We start from the raw sequence: 15,336 nt of genomic DNA, 5'->3' as shown, positions 1-15,336 counted from the left end.
AGACAGCCAGCTGATGACCAATCCATTAGTGCAATGGATGGCTGGAAGCATTTGTCTTTGCCTTTGCAATACCACAGAAGCAATGCATGGTCAATGTACAGCAATGACACACCTGTGTGAACAGCCAGGACACCCCCCCCCCCCATGTTATGTTACATAGTTACATAGTTAGTACGGTCGAAAAAAGACATATGTCCATCAAGTTCAACCAGGGAATTAAGGGGTAGGGGTGTGGCGCGATATTGGGGAAGGGATGAGATTTTATATTTCTTCATAAGCATTAATCTTATTTTGTCAATTAGGAACATTCAGCACCCACCCGCTATCAAGGCAGCTGCCTATCATGTCATGCCCTACCTGCACAGGTGTGCTGGCTACTCAAATGATCCAATTAAGGAGGCCATTTAGTCAGCAGCAGCAGAAGTCCTGTGCCTGGACGCTCCAACAGCGGCCAGACACAAGCAGAAGCAGAAGCAGCAGAAGCAGCAGCAGCAGCACCACCTTTTGTTTTTTGGCTGCAGCAGCAGCAAGGCCCACAGGGCTGGCTAGCTGGCTAGCCAGCAAGCAGGTAGCAATGAAAGTAGGAATCTTTCTTTTTAACCCTGTAAGGGGGTGGTGCACTGTACCCGAAGATACTGCCATATCGGGTCAATGCATAGGGCGACGGAAGCAAGCTTCGAAATCGGCCCCCGTTCTCAAAAATCCATTTAATATATGGTCCCCAGATAGGGGACGTATCAGATATTAAACTGATAAGAACAGATACTACACTTGATCTTAGCCAAAAGGCCGAGAAGCGATAATCGTGAAAGGGGCGGGCCCAACAAGGTGCCCTTCATGGGCACTATCACTGCTTGCTGTCAGGGAGGCTGCCAGACAATTTTCCATGCACACTCTGGGCTGGGGGGCAGTCAACCACCAGTACACACAGCAGAACCTAAACCCATACCATTATTGCTAAGCAGCAAGACAGGGGCCCATTGCACTCCCACGGGGCCTTTTTAAATGCAATCCATAACCCGGATTTGCCAGGAACCCTTCTTACTCCTCCTACTTGCATGTGACACTGGGCTTAGGATCTGCATAGGAAACACACACACAAGCACACACCTACCTTTGTTGCCTGCAGATGCCTCCTTGGCTGTCCCCAAACGGTATCAAACCAACACCCACGGGAAGCTGTAAGCATAGAGGACATGCCTGCACCCCATTGGACTTACCTGTGTGGGTTAAACCCGGGTTATTTGACAACCTATGGCGGTGATGGTTCTGCTCAGGCAGAGCAGTGCTGATGCTCCTCATAAAGCTGTCGCTGCTGTGAAGGTTCTAGGTGACATCACAAATCCCTATGGTTACATACACAACAAAGCTGGGTTGTTGTTGTTTACACTCTGCAAGGCCTGTGGAAGTGAGTGACATCATAGCACTGTAGTTCTGAGGGTTCTAGATGGATGCAACAATCTCCTGTTGCTTCTATGAAGGCCATAACAGACGACATCACCAAACAGCTCCATAGTCACATACACAGCAAAGGAGAGATGTTGTTTACACCTAGTGATGTCAGTGGTATTGAGTGACATCACAGCACAGTGCTAAGGCTCCTGGGCCTGGACACAGCAGCGGCTGCAATATCTCAACGGAGAATACGTTTATATATATGTGTGTGTGTGCGCGTATATATATATATATATATATATATATATATATATATTTCTCCGCCGAAATCACGTTTAAACCCATTTCCACCTTTTTTTCCCTTCTCTTCCTCTTACTTTTTTTTCACGTTTTTTTACGTTTTTCTCCTTTTCGCCTCTTTTCTGGGCGTATTATTCTTCTTTTTCTTCTTTTTTTTCGTCTAATGCATACCCCATCAGTGCAGCAATGCTTATTCAATACCGCCAGCAGATGGAGACACTGGGGGATAATTTTCTAAGGATTTATACTGATTTTTCCTGTCTGAATTTGTCGCACAGAAAGTTGCAGGCCAAATATGTGTGACATTTCTGCGACTTTAGCTTCTAGAGCATTTTTACAACATTATACATAGGTGCTGAATACATAAAAAGCGACTGTTCAGCGACAGACAAGTCGCATCGGCTGAAAGTAGGCCAGAATGTCAGTCCATGTTGGAGCAGGTTTAGATACAGTCTAAAGTATAGATCTCAAAGTCTGTGCACAGAATTTAGCAAGGGCCTCGCACCTTCTGATGCATCAGGTAGGTGCACAATAGCATAGCCTAACCCTCTGTACTTTGGTCTATATTGATGCGGGACATAGACAGCCAGCTGATGACCAATCCATTAGTGCAATGGATGGCTGGAAGCATTTGTCTTTGCCTTTGCAATACCACAGAAGCAATGCATGGTCAATGTACAGCAATGACACACCTGTGTGAACAGCCAGGAGACCCCCCCCCCCCCCATGTTATGTTACATAGTTACATAGTTAGTACGGTCGAAAAAAGACATATGTCCATCAAGTTCAACCAGGGAATTAAGGGGTAGGGGTGTGGCGCGATATTGGGGAAGGGATGAGATTTTATATTTCTTCATAAGCATTAATCTTATTTTGTCAATTAGGAACATTCAGCACCCACCCGCTATCAAGGCAGCTGCCTATCATGTCATGCCCTACCTGCACAGGTGTGCTGGCTACTCAAATGATCCAATTAAGGAGGCCATTTAGTCAGCAGCAGCAGAAGTCCTGTGCCTGGACGCTCCAACAGCGGCCAGACACAAGCAGAAGCAGAAGCAGCAGAAGCAGCAGCAGCACCACCTTTTGTTTTTTGGCTGCAGCAGCAGCAAGGCCCACAGGGCTGGCTAGCTGGCTAGCCAGCAAGCAGGTAGCAATGAAAGTAGGAATCTTTCTTTTTAACCCTGTAAGGGGGTGGTGCACTGTACCCGAAGATACTGCCATATCGGGTCAATGCATAGGGCGACGGAAGCAAGCTTCGAAATCGGCCCCCGTTCTCAAAAATCCATTTAATATATGGTCCCCAGATAGGGGACGTATCAGATATTAAACTGATAAGAACAGATACTACACTTGATCTTAGCCAAAAGGCCGAGAAGCGATAACCGTGAAAGGGGCGGGCCCAACAAGGTGCCCTTCATGGGCACTATCACTGCTTGCTGTCAGGGAGGCTGCCAGACAATTTTCCATGCACACTCTGGGCTGGGGGGCAGTCAACCACCAGTACACACAGCAGAACCTAAACCCATACCATTATTGCTAAGCAGCAAGACAGGGGCCCATTGCACTCCCACGGGGCCTTTTTAAATGCAATCCATAACCCGGATTTGCCAGGAACCCTTCTTACTCCTCCTACTTGCATGTGACACTGGGCTTAGGATCTGCATAGGAAACACACACACAAGCACACACCTACCTTTGTTGCCTGCAGATGCCTCCTTGGCTGTCCCCAAACGGTATCAAACCAACACCCACGGGAAGCTGTAAGCATAGAGGACATGCCTGCACCCCATTGGACTTACCTGTGTGGGTTAAACCCGGGTTATTTGACAACCTATGGCGGTGATGGTTCTGCTCAGGCAGAGCAGTGCTGATGCTCCTCATAAAGCTGTCGCTGCTGTGAAGGTTCTAGGTGACATCACAAATCCCTATGGTTACATACACAACAAAGCTGGGTTGTTGTTGTTTACACTCTGCAAGGCCTGTGGAAGTGAGTGACATCATAGCACTGTAGTTCTGAGGGTTCTAGATGGATGCAACAATCTCCTGTTGCTTCTATGAAGGCCATAATAGACGACATCACCAAACAGCTCCATAGTCACATACACAGCAAAGGAGAGATGTTGTTTACACCTAGTGATGTCAGTGGTATTGAGTGACATCACAGCACAGTGCTAAGGCTCCTGGGCCTGGACACAGCAGCGGCTGCAATATCTCAACGGAGAATACGTTTATATATATGTGTGTGTGTGCGCGTATATATATATATATATATATATATATATATATATATTTCTCCGCCGAAATCACTTTTAAACCCATTTCCACCTTTTTTTCCCTTCTCTTCCTCTTACTTTTTTTTCACGTTTTTTTACGTTTTTCTCCTTTTCGCCTCTTTTCTGGGCGTATTATTCTTCTTTTTCTTCTTTTTTTTCGTCTAATGCATACCCCATCAGTGCAGCAATGCTTATTCAATACCGCCAGCAGATGGAGACACTGGGGGATAATTTTCTAAGGATTTATACTGATTTTTCCTGTCTGAATTTGTCGCACAGAAAGTTGCAGGCCAAATATGTGTGACATTTCTGCGACTTTAGCTTCTAGAGCATTTTTACAACATTATACATAGGTGCTGAATACATAAAAAGCGACTGTTCAGCGACAGACAAGTCGCATCGGCTGAAAGTAGGCCAGAATGTCAGTCCATGTTGGAGCAGGTTTAGATACAGTCTAAAGTATAGATCTCAAAGTCTGTGCACAGAATTTAGCAAGGGCCTCCCACCTTCTGATGCATCAGGTAGGTGCACAATAGCATAGCCTAACCCTCTGTACTTTGGTCTATATTGATGCGGGACATAGACAGCCAGCTGATGACCAATCCATTAGTGCAATGGATGGCTGGAAGCATTTGTCTTTGCCTTTGCAATACCACAGAAGCAATGCATGGTCAATGTACAGCAATGACACACCTGTGTGAACAGCCAGGAGACCCCCCCCCCCCCCCCATGTTATGTTACATAGTTACATAGTTAGTACGGTCGAAAAAAGACATATGTCCATCAAGTTCAACCAGGGAATTAAGGGGTAGGGGTGTGGCGCGATATTGGGGAAGGGATGAGATTTTATATTTCTTCATAAGCATTAATCTTATTTTGTCAATTAGGAACATTCAGCACCCACCCGCTATCAAGGCAGCTGCCTATCATGTCATGCCCTACCTGCACAGGTGTGCTGGCTACTCAAATGATCCAATTAAGGAGGCCATTTAGTCAGCAGCAGCAGAAGTCCTGTGCCTGGACGCTCCAACAGCGGCCAGACACAAGCAGAAGCAGAAGCAGCAGAAGCAGCAGCAGCAGCACCACCTTTTGTTTTTTGGCTGCAGCAGCAGCAAGGCCCACAGGGCTGGCTAGCTGGCTAGCCAGCAAGCAGGTAGCAATGAAAGTAGGAATCTTTCTTTTTAACCCTGTAAGGGGGTGGTGCACTGTACCCGAAGATACTGCCATATCGGGTCAATGCATAGGGCGACGGAAGCAAGCTTCGAAATCGGCCCCCGTTCTCAAAAATCCATTTAATATATGGTCCCCAGATAGGGGACGTATCAGATATTAAACTGATAAGAACAGATTTTTTTTTTAAGTTAGCCCTCAGAACTCAATCAGAGCTCCAAGATCTTATATGGACTCGATTGTTTTGTTCATCATCAGGTAACAGTTTTATTTATTCCTAAAATAAAAAAGACAAATTGAAATAAAATATTATAACAACAATAAAAATAATAAACATTCCAAAATTATAACAAATTCATTCCCTTTCTCCGGGCGTAAACTGCCAAGTAATCAATTAAACCATAGCTTAAGCTTCCTTTTTCCATTTCCCTTTTTACTGGGATGGCTAACCAGGCCGGTATTTTATAAGTTACCATAAATCGATCCACGTCAAGGCGAAAAGAATCATAAACTTTGTTTCTTACTGCAGGCAACTGGGCTTTAAAGGTGGATAATAGATTATCCAGGTCCTGTAAGAACAATTCTCTTTCCTCATCTGGAGCTCTCTCCAAAATAGTTTGGAAAGACCCTGAATATCCTCTTAAATTTCTCACCGGCTCTTCATTTTTCTTTTTACTCTTATGCTCTCCAATGTTCTTTTCTTCTACTATCATCTCTTTTCCAACAATTTTTGGCTCTTGGGTTACCACAGATCTTTTAATTTCTGGCTCTTGTTCAGAAACTTCTTCTTCTCTTTTCTTCTTCCTCTTTGGACAGTTCACATACATGTGACCAATTTTGTTACATAAATTACATTTACTTTTTTGGCTACAGGATTCAATTTCATGACCTTCTTTTTGGCATTTTTGGCACCACATTGAGGTGCACTCTTCCTTTAAATGGCCATATTTCTTGCATTTTCTACAGAAATTCTGCATACCTGCAAAAAACATATCTCCATTGATAACCCCTATTTTAAAACGGGCAGGGGGATAAAGAACTCTTCCATCTGCGTCTTCCTTGAACTTTACTTTAAATCTCCACTTTGTTGTCCAGACTCCATACTGATTATAAATTTTGCCAAGTGGCGCAATTTCCTCACAAAATTGGGTCAAAAGAATTATAATATCCTCCTCAGGGACGTAAGGACTATACATCCTCACCGTTAAAATTCTTTCTCTCCTGGGAAAGTGGGGAATGACTTCCACGCCCTCCCACACTGGATCAGACTTGATTGTCTCAAATTTCTTCCAAAATAAATCATAATCCTCTTCGGAAACCAAAATAACATCAAAGCACCCTTTCTTTGGAAATTCCAACATGGAAAGGATTTGTGTCTTTGCAATTTCCAAAACTCCAAAAAGAATTTCCTCCATTACAAAGGAAAGTCCTCTTCTTTTCTTCTCAAGGTCTTTCAGCAGGATCCGGACCCCATTCTTGATCTTCCCAAAAAAAGGAACCTCCTCTCCAGCAGATTGAGAGGTGTCCATGATCTCTTCCATCTTCAATAGGCGTGTCCAGGCAGGGACAGAAAAACACTCCCCCACCAAAGAGTGGGCAGTGAAGGGTGATCGCCTCCCGTTGTCTGGGGACTAAGCCGGCTCCCTAATAGCAGCAGGGGGGTGAAGTCCCTCCGTTAAGAAGGACGATCCCCCCAGGCCAAGGAGCCGGGTACCCCAGACACCCTCTGACCAGACCAAGTGAGCAGATACTACACTTGATCTTAGCCAAAAGGCCGAGAAGCGATAATCGTGAAAGGGGCGGGCCCAACAAGGTGCCCTTCATGGGCACTATCACTGCTTGCTGTCAGGGAGGCTGCCAGACAATTTTCCATGCACACTCTGGGCTGGGGGGCAGTCAACCACCAGTACACACAGCAGAACCTAAACCCATACCATTATTGCTAAGCAGCAAGACAGGGGCCCATTGCACTCCCACGGGGCCTTTTTAAATGCAATCCATAACCCGGATTTGCCAGGAACCCTTCTTACTCCTCCTACTTGCATGTGACACTGGGCTTAGGATCTGCATAGGAAACACACACACAAGCACACACCTACCTTTGTTGCCTGCAGATGCCTCCTTGGCTGTCCCCAAACGGTATCAAACCAACACCCACGGGAAGCTGTAAGCATAGAGGACATGCCTGCACCCCATTGGACTTACCTGTGTGGGTTAAACCCGGGTTATTTGACAACCTATGGCGGTGATGGTTCTGCTCAGGCAGAGCAGTGCTGATGCTCCTCATAAAGCTGTCGCTGCTGTGAAGGTTCTAGGTGACATCACAAATCCCTATGGTTACATACACAACAAAGCTGGGTTGTTGTTGTTTACACTCTGCAAGGCCTGTGGAAGTGAGTGACATCATAGCACTGTAGTTCTGAGGGTTCTAGATGGATGCAACAATCTCCTGTTGCTTCTATGAAGGCCATAATAGACGACATCACCAAACAGCTCCATAGTCACATACACAGCAAAGGAGAGATGTTGTTTACACCTAGTGATGTCAGTGGTATTGAGTGACATCACAGCACAGTGCTAAGGCTCCTGGGCCTGGACACAGCAGCGGCTGCAATATCTCAACGGAGAATACGTTTATATATATGTGTGTGTGTGCGCGTATATATATATATATATATATATATATATATATATATATATATATATATTCTCCGCCGAAATCACGTTTAAACCCATTTCCACCTTTTTTTCCCTTCTCTTCCTCTTACTTTTTTTTCACGTTTTTTTACGTTTTTCTCCTTTTCGCCTCTTTTCTGGGCGTATTATTCTTCTTTTTCTTCTTTTTTTTCGTCTAATGCATACCCCATCAGTGCAGCAATGCTTATTCAATACCGCCAGCAGATGGAGACACTGGGGGATAATTTTCTAAGGATTTATACTGATTTTTCCTGTCTGAATTTGTCGCACAGAAAGTTGCAGGCCAAATATGTGTGACATTTCTGCGACTTTAGCTTCTAGAGCATTTTTACAACATTATACATAGGTGCTGAATACATAAAAAGCGACTGTTCAGCGACAGACAAGTCGCATCGGCTGAAAGTAGGCCAGAATGTCAGTCCATGTTGGAGCAGGTTTAGATACAGTCTAAAGTATAGATCTCAAAGTCTGTGCACAGAATTTAGCAAGGGCCTCGCACCTTCTGATGCATCAGGTAGGTGCACAATAGCATAGCCTAACCCTCTGTACTTTGGTCTATATTGATGCGGGACATAGACAGCCAGCTGATGACCAATCCATTAGTGCAATGGATGGCTGGAAGCATTTGTCTTTGCCTTTGCAATACCACAGAAGCAATGCATGGTCAATGTACAGCAATGACACACCTGTGTGAACAGCCAGGAGACCCCCCCCCCCCCCCCATGTTATGTTACATAGTTACATAGTTAGTACGGTCGAAAAAAGACATATGTCCATCAAGTTCAACCAGGGAATTAAGGGGTAGGGGTGTGGCGCGATATTGGGGAAGGGATGAGATTTTATATTTCTTCATAAGCATTAATCTTATTTTGTCAATTAGGAACATTCAGCACCCACCCGCTATCAAGGCAGCTGCCTATCATGTCATGCCCTACCTGCACAGGTGTGCTGGCTACTCAAATGATCCAATTAAGGAGGCCATTTAGTCAGCAGCAGCAGAAGTCCTGTGCCTGGACGCTCCAACAGCGGCCAGACACAAGCAGAAGCAGAAGCAGCAGAAGCAGCAGCAGCACCACCTTTTGTTTTTTGGCTGCAGCAGCAGCAAGGCCCACAGGGCTGGCTAGCTGGCTAGCCAGCAAGCAGGTAGCAATGAAAGTAGGAATCTTTCTTTTTAACCCTGTAAGGAGGTGGTGCACTGTACCCGAAGATACTGCCATATCGGGTCAATGCATAGGGCGACGGAAGCAAGCTTCGAAATCGGCCCCCGTTCTCAAAAATCCATTTAATATATGGTCCCCAGATAGGGGACGTATCAGATATTAAACTGATAAGAACAGATACTACACTTGATCTTAGCCAAAAGGCCGAGAAGCGATAACCGTGAAAGGGGCGGGCCCAACAAGGTGCCCTTCATGGGCACTATCACTGCTTGCTGTCAGGGAGGCTGCCAGACAATTTTCCATGCACACTCTGGGCTGGGGGGCAGTCAACCACCAGTACACACAGCAGAACCTAAACCCATACCATTATTGCTAAGCAGCAAGACAGGGGCCCATTGCACTCCCACGGGGCCTTTTTAAATGCAATCCATAACCCGGATTTGCCAGGAACCCTTCTTACTCCTCCTACTTGCATGTGACACTGGGCTTAGGATCTGCATAGGAAACACACACACAAGCACACACCTACCTTTGTTGCCTGCAGATGCCTCCTTGGCTGTCCCCAAACGGTATCAAACCAACACCCACGGGAAGCTGTAAGCATAGAGGACATGCCTGCACCCCATTGGACTTACCTGTGTGGGTTAAACCCGGGTTATTTGACAACCTATGGCGGTGATGGTTCTGCTCAGGCAGAGCAGTGCTGATGCTCCTCATAAAGCTGTCGCTGCTGTGAAGGTTCTAGGTGACATCACAAATCCCTATGGTTACATACACAACAAAGCTGGGTTGTTGTTGTTTACACTCTGCAAGGCCTGTGGAAGTGAGTGACATCATAGCACTGTAGTTCTGAGGGTTCTAGATGGATGCAACAATCTCCTGTTGCTTCTATGAAGGCCATAATAGACGACATCACCAAACAGCTCCATAGTCACATACACAGCAAAGGAGAGATGTTGTTTACACCTAGTGATGTCAGTGGTATTGAGTGACATCACAGCACAGTGCTAAGGCTCCTGGGCCTGGACACAGCAGCGGCTGCAATATCTCAACGGAGAATACGTTTATATATATGTGTGTGTGTGCGCGTATATATATATATATATATATATATATATATATATATATATATATTTCTCCGCCGAAATCACTTTTAAACCCATTTCCACCTTTTTTTCCTTTCTCTTCCTCTTACTTTTTTTTCACGTTTTTTTACGTTTTTCTCCTTTTCGCCTCTTTTCTGGGCGTATTATTCTTCTTTTTCTTCTTTTTTTTCGTCTAATGCATACCCCATCAGTGCAGCAATGCTTATTCAATACCGCCAGCAGATGGAGACACTGGGGGATAATTTTCTAAGGATTTATACTGATTTTTCCTGTCTGAATTTGTCGCACAGAAAGTTGCAGGCCAAATATGTGTGACATTTCTGCGACTTTAGCTTCTAGAGCATTTTTACAACATTATACATAGGTGCTGAATACATAAAAAGCGACTGTTCAGCGACAGACAAGTCGCATCGGCTGAAAGTAGGCCAGAATGTCAGTCCATGTTGGAGCAGGTTTAGATACAGTCTAAAGTATAGATCTCAAAGTCTGTGCACAGAATTTAGCAAGGGCCTCGCACCTTCTGATGCATCAGGTAGGTGCACAATAGCATAGCCTAACCCTCTGTACTTTGGTCTATATTGATGCGGGACATAGACAGCCAGCTGATGACCAATCCATTAGTGCAATGGATGGCTGGAAGCATTTGTCTTTGCCTTTGCAATACCACAGAAGCAATGCATGGTCAATGTACAGCAATGACACACCTGTGTGAACAGCCAGGAGACCCCCCCCCCCCATGTTATGTTACATAGTTACATAGTTAGTACGGTCGAAAAAAGACATATGTCCATCAAGTTCAACCAGGGAATTAAGGGGTAGGGGTGTGGCGCGATATTGGGGAAGGGATGAGATTTTATATTTCTTCATAAGCATTAATCTTATTTTGTCAATTAGGAACATTCAGCACCCACCCGCTATCAAGGCAGCTGCCTATCATGTCATGCCCTACCTGCACAGGTGTGCTGGCTACTCAAATGATCCAATTAAGGAGGCCATTTAGTCAGCAGCAGCAGAAGTCCTGTGCCTGGACGCTCCAACAGCGGCCAGACACAAGCAGAAGCAGAAGCAGCAGAAGCAGCAGCAGCACCACCTTTTGTTTTTTGGCTGCAGCAGCAGCAAGGCCCACAGGGCTGGCTAGCTGGCTAGCCAGCAAGCAGGTAGCAATGAAAGTAGGAATCTTTCTTTTTAACCCTGTAAGGGGGTGGTGCACTGTACCCGAAGATACTGCCATATCGGGTCAATGCATAGGGCGACGGAAGCAAGCTTCGAAATCGGCCCCCGTTCTCAAAAATCCATTTAATATATGGTCCCCAGATAGGGGACGTATCAGATATTAAACTGATAAGAACAGATTTTTTTTTTTTTTTTTTTTTCTTAAAACCTTCAGGTTTGAATTAAAACTTAATCGTTCAGGTTTACTTCACGTTTGCCTCTCAGATTTACTGAACTTAGTCACAATTCATCAAACTCATCATTAGGTTACTTTATCAACATATAACAAAATACACCCAAAAACAAAGTACATAGCATAACAACACACCACCCTCAAACCCTCACCACGTGTCTCCATTTTAAAAACTTCCAAGTCCCCTCCGCATCATCCTCTCCAAATCTCTTCTTATCCCACAAATATACAGTATGCAATCTATCTAATATCATTCTCATACACTCTTCAACCGACACATCCTTCTTCTTAAATATATACAAATTCCTAACATCCCACAATACCTCCTTAATTATCGCTAACAACACATATAACATTCTCTCCTTCCTCCCACCTACCACCGCCAGACCAAACATAATCACTTCAAAAGACCACTTTCTTACCCCCATCAATTCTTTGGCCAACGGACCAATTCCCTTCCACACTTCTTGCGCTCTATCACAATTCCAAAACAAATGCATAATACTCTCATTCCCTCCACAACCCTCTCTCGGACATCTCTCACTCCTTCCAATCCCCCGACTCTTCTGTACCTCTCTTACTGGCAATGCACCATGCAAACTCTGCCATACAATCTCTCTCTGTCTATTAGTCATACCATCTGTCTGCAAACTCTTCCACACTTTACTCACATTCTGTCCTCTCACCATATTAATATTACACTGAACTTCCTTCTCCCTAATACACTTCACCATACTCTTCTTCTCCTTTAACACATCCTGTCTCACACCTATCAAACCAAACTTTCTCATGAACACCTCAACAAACCCATACCAACCAGGACTCACCAAAGCATACGGCTTTCTCAGATCTCTCTCCATCCACCCTAATCTGCATAACACACCCCCTCCTAGAAACCTCATCATACATGCAAATTTCCACTGCTCTCCCATACTTCTCCTCACAGCAAACAATAGATTAATCCCCAGATACACTTCAACATTAGGAAAATTCATTCCTCCATTCCTACACTCTTTCATCACATTCTCTCTTCTCACCTTCTCCACTTTCGACCCCCAGAAAAATACAAACAAAATCCTATTCAACTTTCTCAGTGTCATATAACCTGGTGGAAACACCAAAGCCACATACAACAGGATCGGCAATATCACACTCTTGATCACCACAATCTTACCAATCATTGACAACTCTCTCATACTCCAAAAATCCAACTTCCTTTTTATTCTAACACCAACCTCTTCCCAACTTTCTCTTCCATCCAGCCTCTCATCAAATTTAACTCCCAACACCTTAATCGCTCCGTCTACACATTTCACCCCTACATCCTCCACTTCATACATCCTTCCAAAAACCTTATACTCACTCTTATCCCAATTAACTCTAAAACCAGAAGCACCACAAAAATACCCAGCCAACAACTTTGCTCTCTGCAAAGCTCCAACATACTCACAGATCACACAAACATCATCCATATATGCCAACACTTTCAAGTCTCTCCCACCACTCCCAGGAATCCTCACACCTCTCATACACTTATCCCTTCTCAACAACTCCAACAAAGGCTCTATCGCACATATAAAGACCAAGGGTGACAGGGGACACCCCTGTCTCACTCCAGAACACACATTCACTTTCTTACTAACCCAGCCATTAATTAATACTTTACTATACACTCCATCATACAATACTCTAATCATTTTAACAAAACCTTCCGGAAAACCCATTCTATCCAACACTTTAAATAAAAACTCATGTGACAACCTATCAAAAGCTTTCTCAAAATCCAAAGACAACACTCCAACACACTGATCTCTACCCAAGCAATCCCATAATACATCACGCAACAAACCCAAATTCTCACTTATCCTTCTTTTTGGCACACCACATACTTGTTCTTCTCCAATCACCTGATCAATCACATCCCTCATTCTATTCGCCAACACCTTTGCAAGAATTTTATAATCAACATTCAATAACGTAATCGGTCTCCAATTCCTCACATCCTTTCTATCCCCTTTTTTAAAGATCAATACCACCACTCCACTCTTCATACTTTCCTCCAATCTACCATTCTTGCACACAAAATCATAAATCTCCACCAAATCCACTTTAACCGTCTCCCACATTCTAGCATAAAATTCCACCGGCAACCCATCCTCACCTGGTGTCTTATTTCTAGCCATACTTTTAATCACCAACTCCAATTCTTTCACTCCCACACCTTTCACCAGGCTATCTGCCTCCCTGTCATGCACTCTGCTCTCAATCTTCCCAATCACCTCAGACTGCAGACCCATATCACACTCCTTCTCAGCATATAAATCCTTATAAAAATCCTCAACCACACTCAACACTCTTTTACCTTTAACCATCACACCATCCTTATCATACACCTCTATCAACTCCTCTCTTTTACCAGACACCCTTTTAAAGAAAAACCTTGAGCATCTCTCACCCTTCTCCAACTTATTCAACTTAGCCTGATACACAATCTCTCTTCCTCTCTCCAACATCCACTTCTCTACTTCCTTCTTAATCTCTTCAATCTCACTCTCCACACAACCACCACTCTTCCTCCATTTTTTCAAAAAGATCAATCTCTTCTGCAGCCACTCATACCTTCTTCTCTTTCCCGCAGCTCTCTTATACCCCTCTCTTTTAAAGAAAACATGCGTTCTCTCCTTCACCCAACTCCACCACTGCAATACATCCACAAAATCAGCTTTCCTCCTCTTCCAAACCTCATACTTCTTCACATACCTCTCATACACCCCTCCCTCCTCCATCAAACTAACATTCAATTTCCATAAACCCCGCCCACTCAAACATTCCACATTAAACCCCAAATCACATCTTACACACTCATGATCTGAATACAATACCTTCATTTGCATATACTCCCTACCCAACACTCCTTTTGACACAAAACACATATCCAATCTTGAAGCACACTTTCCCCTATCTGAAAAATAAGTCGGACACACATCAACATTACACAATTTAGCCACATCTTGCAACCTCAAATCATTCACCACATTCCTCAACATCCTACCAGATACATCGATCTTACTCCCTTCAATCTCACAATTGAAATCCCCCACACATACCATAGGCTCTCTCCCCGGCAAAAACAACTTTAACTTCTCAAACAACTCCACCCTCTCATTCTTCTTAACAGACGCATACACATTAAATATTCGAACCTTAACTCCACCCACCTCCACCTTAACCATCAAACACCTTCCCTCTTCAATCACTGAATGGCTCTCTACCTTGAACCTCTTATCCTTAAATAACACACCAACCCCATCATTCCTATTTACAGAAGACATAGACCACACAGAATCCCCATATCCCCACTCCCCCTTCCCTACCTCTTCCACCAACCCACACTCTTGTACACAAATAACATCAGCCCCCATACCTGCCAACTCCTGCAAAATTGCAGCCCTCCTAACCCTACTCCTAAACACCCTAACATTAGATGAAATTATTTTAAAAGACATACTACTATCCCCATATGAAAAAAAAAAACAAAGGAAAAAAACACAACAAAACAATCACCTATATACAAAAGAAAACACCAATCAATGCGATGTTCTACGGGTTAAGGTACCAAGCGGTACTTGTCCATCACCTTCCTGATCCACCTCGGATCTAAATAATGGTTCGAAAGGGTTTCTCGAACTAAACGAAGTCTCCTCACTCCTCTCAGCCCATTCTTTCTTTCTCGCTTTTTTTGGATACCTGTGACACAAATCATCCGCCACTTTCTTCCCTCTATGCCTTCCTGAAGACACAGCACTCTCTGAATCGGTAGTAAAATCTTC

General features: G+C 44.2%; 5 non-coding genes and 1 pseudogene across 5 annotated transcripts; all 6 read right to left on the bottom strand.

Moving 5' to 3' along the window:
- Nucleotides 1-610: 610 nt before the first annotated feature.
- Nucleotides 611-801, bottom strand: LOC130313838 (U2 spliceosomal RNA). The gene has a single exon (XR_008861690.1). It is a non-coding gene; the product is annotated as a U2 spliceosomal RNA (small nuclear RNA).
- Nucleotides 802-2,884: 2,083 nt separating this feature from the next.
- LOC130313835 (U2 spliceosomal RNA) lies at nucleotides 2,885-3,075 on the bottom strand. Its single transcript, XR_008861688.1, has one exon. It is a non-coding gene; the product is annotated as a U2 spliceosomal RNA (small nuclear RNA).
- A 2,088-nt stretch (nucleotides 3,076-5,163) lies between these two features.
- Nucleotides 5,164-5,348, bottom strand: LOC130313846 (U2 spliceosomal RNA). The gene has a single exon (XR_008861698.1). It is a non-coding gene; the product is annotated as a U2 spliceosomal RNA (small nuclear RNA).
- A 1,439-nt stretch (nucleotides 5,349-6,787) lies between these two features.
- On the bottom strand, nucleotides 6,788-6,924 carry LOC130313850 (U2 spliceosomal RNA; annotated as a pseudogene).
- Nucleotides 6,925-9,020: 2,096 nt separating this feature from the next.
- On the bottom strand, nucleotides 9,021-9,211 carry LOC130313824 (U2 spliceosomal RNA). Its single transcript, XR_008861678.1, has one exon. It is a non-coding gene; the product is annotated as a U2 spliceosomal RNA (small nuclear RNA).
- Nucleotides 9,212-11,300: 2,089 nt separating this feature from the next.
- LOC130313847 (U2 spliceosomal RNA) lies at nucleotides 11,301-11,485 on the bottom strand. Its single transcript, XR_008861699.1, has one exon. It is a non-coding gene; the product is annotated as a U2 spliceosomal RNA (small nuclear RNA).
- Between the last annotated feature and the right edge of the window lie 3,851 nt (nucleotides 11,486-15,336).

This window comes from Hyla sarda, unplaced genomic scaffold (genome assembly GCF_029499605.1).
Source record: "Hyla sarda isolate aHylSar1 unplaced genomic scaffold, aHylSar1.hap1 scaffold_1785, whole genome shotgun sequence".
Lineage (NCBI taxonomy): Eukaryota > Metazoa > Chordata > Amphibia > Anura > Hylidae > Hyla > Hyla sarda.
Note: the sequence above shows the minus strand (reverse complement) of the source record. Positions and strands in the feature narration are given on the sequence as shown.